Raw genomic sequence first — 3,924 nt, forward strand, 5'->3', positions numbered from 1 at the left:
TTCATTTTTTTTCTTGATAAAAGTCAAAAGTCATGGAAAGAGAGAGAGAGAGAGAGAGAGAGAGAGAAGAAAATAGTTGGGCTAGGGTTTGTTCTTGAGAAACCCTATAGAGAGAGTGGAATTTTTTGGGTTGTTTTGAATGTTTTGGAAGTCATTCTTATAACCAAAGTGGCTAGAAATCCCCTTTATAGAAATCACCATTTTTTTTCCTTGAAAACTAGGTTTCGTGAGTGCTTTTGGATTTGAGAGGGTTTGAGTGAGTTTTGGGTTCATGGAGGTTGATATTCAATCTTAGAGGACCCTTAGAATCATTTTGAACATGAATAAATGAAGGAAAAGGGGTTAGAACATAAAAACTCCAAATTTGCACCATTATTTCTGGTGTACCAATGATGGAGAAGGAAGCTTCGGTCCCACGACTTAGAGCCAATTTCTTTGGGTGTTTTTGGTCGTGTTGAGGTGCTGGACATTGTGGGAAACTTTTCCAACCAAAATTGAAGGTCAAAAGTGGCCGGAGAAGGACTTTGAAGCTCGTTAGTGCAGGAAAATACAAGTTTTCGGCAAGTTCTGATTGCTTCAGTTCTATGGGATTTTGGTTCGTTTTCTTTAAATGTTATATTGTTCTATGATGAAGTTTTAGTTTTTTTGGAAAATTTCTTGAATTTATTTGAATTATTTTCGTAAAAATAATTGGGGAAAATGCTTAGATAAATAGTGTTGCTATTATAATTTTTTATGAATTATTTAATGATTTAAAGTCATTTTATAAGTTGAGATTGAATGCTTGGATGTTAGTTGTATTAGTTTGAAATAATTGCTGAAAATTAATTCCATAAATAGGGTTAAAGTTGTAATGACCCGAAAATTCTATCACCAATTTTGCATAATAAAAAGTCATTTATAACATCTAAATGGTCCCAAAAATCCAGATAAATTTTTTTTTACTGTAATGTGTGCACACACTAAAACATATTTACATGAAAGCTTAAAAAGTATTGTGATAAACCCAATATAGTTTAAATATAGTTAAAGCATAATCAAAAGACTCATTTTGAAAGTGCAGACTCCCGTAGGTCGGGCCACATGTACACTTTTGCAGGCAAACCCCGGCCTTACTACGTAAGCATTTCCTTGCCCTTACCTACAACATGAGAAACTAGGTAAGTAGAAACGCTTGGTAAGTCACTTTAATAGTACAAAGTAGAAACAAACAATAGGAACCAATGGCCTGATCATTATCCTCACAATACATAGCTTAACCACACTTAACCAAACAATTTAAAGAACACCTAAGCGCCCTAGGAACATTGCCTCGCCTTTAGCAGAAACTAAACACAGAACCCTGAAAATAATCACAGACCAAAGCAAGAACAGATAGTGCATCCAATAATAGAACTGACCCCGAAAGCCAATTCGGGAGTTGCCAAATGGTTATGTGTTTAATTGAATGTGTTGGAAAACACTTAACGATTTCACATAATGGTTATGTGAAATTTGACTTTTTGTTGTAGGCATTTAAAAATTATATTTTTTACAGTAAAGTGATATAATGAGGAATCTTAGGGTGCATAAAATGTTTGGGAATATTTGGATGTAACGCCCCAACTCCAGGGACCGCCACAGTGCACATTGCAAACAGTGCTAAACTCGCTAATCGAGTCATTTGGCCATAAACGTGTGACTAAGTATGATTAGCGGTTTAGGGGTTAAAAACTTTGGTTAAGATAAAACGTTTCACTAGAACGTTTACTGTATACATTGGGATCCCAAAAATATAATTTCAGAGTTTATTACAGAAGATTATCTACATCAAGCCGATCTAGGCGGCAAAACAGGGTTTAGCCCTAGTTCCACTTTCAAACCTCGCCCAAGTATTGGTCGAGCAGCTGCATATGTACACGTCATCACCTAAGCTCTCCAACTCAAGGATGGCCCAGCTCTCTTTTGCCTTTACCTGCACCACAAAGCACCCTTGAGCCGAAGCCCAGCAAGAAAACTCATATGCTCATAAACAGTCATACCATGATATCAAATCATATCTGGCATGCCTAGCTATCATAGCTCTATTCAGTATGCAAATGAGTTCAAACAGATGCTGGGGTATCCAGGATAAGAAATCCTGGCCTTCTGATTGGAGGACTATCAAGTCAATCCTAACCAGATGAGTGACTGCCAAACAAGTCACTAACCAAATGGAAGAGTGGCTGCTAGGTTAGCCATTAGCCTTCAAGCGCTTATGATATTTATCAAATGAGTGTCGCAACACTTGAGGTTCTGATAAACCACGCTGAGTGACCGACAAGCGAGTCACTAATTCAAATGGAAGGGTGACTGTTGGGTAAGCCTCTAGCCTTCAATAGGTTCTGGTAACCATACTGAGTGACTGCCATGCAAGTCACTAATTCGAATGGAAGGGTGACTGTTGGTTAAGCCTCTAACCTTCAATAGGTTCTGGTAAACCTTACTGAGTGACTGACAAGCACGTCACTAATTCAAATGGGAGAGTGGCTGCTGAGTAAGCCACTAGCCTCCAAGCGCTTATTTCATTCATCGACCCTCGGTGTCGGTCTGGCATTAATGCTCTTTGAGTCATTCAATGCTGATAGTCAAATAGACCTCATCTTTGATGGCTTGCGTGATACACGCTAAGACAATTCTGACTAATGAGTTAGTACAACGTGACTAGTGCCCAGTACCACTGCCGAACCCGACTAATGAGTCACAGCTTCACAGTTGATACTAACACCTTTGCCAATTCTGACTAATTAGTCAGTACCATGCACAAGTAAGCAATGCTATCAATGTGTAACATATGCCAATTATCGAAGGACAGGGCATTCAGCATGCTTACTAAACAGTTGCTAGCATAATTATGATCATGCACAAACTCAGAGACTCAAGCTCTGACTAATCTCATACTCATCATTCATGGCATGCCCTAATCACATGTTTCTCGTGCATCACATGCATCACATTTAATCATCCAGGATGCCTCAACAATAATCATATGCAAATGGGCAAGATTGCCAAGCATTCGTTATGCTATCAATGTTTACATTTAAACATTCAACATGCATCAATCATAACCATGCATGTCACATATGGGGTGCAGTTTTCTTGCCTTAGGTCCAAGCACAGGTTACCAACAAATGAGCCACAAGCACGATCCTAATCCAAGCCTCTAGTGTAAACCTAGTCACAACCACAAATGGTGATCCAATGAGTTCAAGTTCTAAAACCAACCCTTGAACTAAAACTTAGCCTCCAAGACATAAATCCTCACTAATCCGGGTAGTAGGAATGATCCCGAGGCCCAAAATCATGTTTCCGGGGTCAAAACACCCAAACGGGCTCAAAAGCCTGCCTGAGCCGCGGCCCTGGCACCCTGAGCCGCGGCCCCCAGCACCACCAGAAGCAAGCGCCGCGGCGCCCAGCAAGGCAAAACTGGGGCACCTGCTTCATCGAGCAAGGGCCGCGGCGCCCAAGAACAGGGCCGCGGCCCAACTTCGGGGCAGCCATTTTCCCTTCGCTTTAACCTTTTAAAACCTCCCAAAAACATGTCTAAACATTCCCAAATCATTAAATCAAAGTTACCACACTCCCCAATGGTCCAAAACCACCAAAACCCAAGGTTCAATCAAACTAGAAACCCAACGATTCACAAACTCCAATTCAAGCATAAAAACTTTTAAAAACTTAAAACTTAAACTTGAATTACCTCCGATTGAGTTGTTTCCAACTAAATCCTCTGGCTAATAAGCTTCTAATTCTCCTTAGGATTGCTATGCCTCGATCCTCGCTTGATTCCGAGTCCTAGAACTCAAGATACCTTCGAAAATGCGATCGGGAACGAAAAGGGAACTTTAGGGAGAGAGAACGTACAGAACGTTTCTTTTTATTTCCTTAAAAGGTTACTTCAAGCTT

Source organism: Humulus lupulus, chromosome 7 (genome assembly GCF_963169125.1).
Source record: "Humulus lupulus chromosome 7, drHumLupu1.1, whole genome shotgun sequence".
Lineage (NCBI taxonomy): Eukaryota > Viridiplantae > Streptophyta > Magnoliopsida > Rosales > Cannabaceae > Humulus > Humulus lupulus.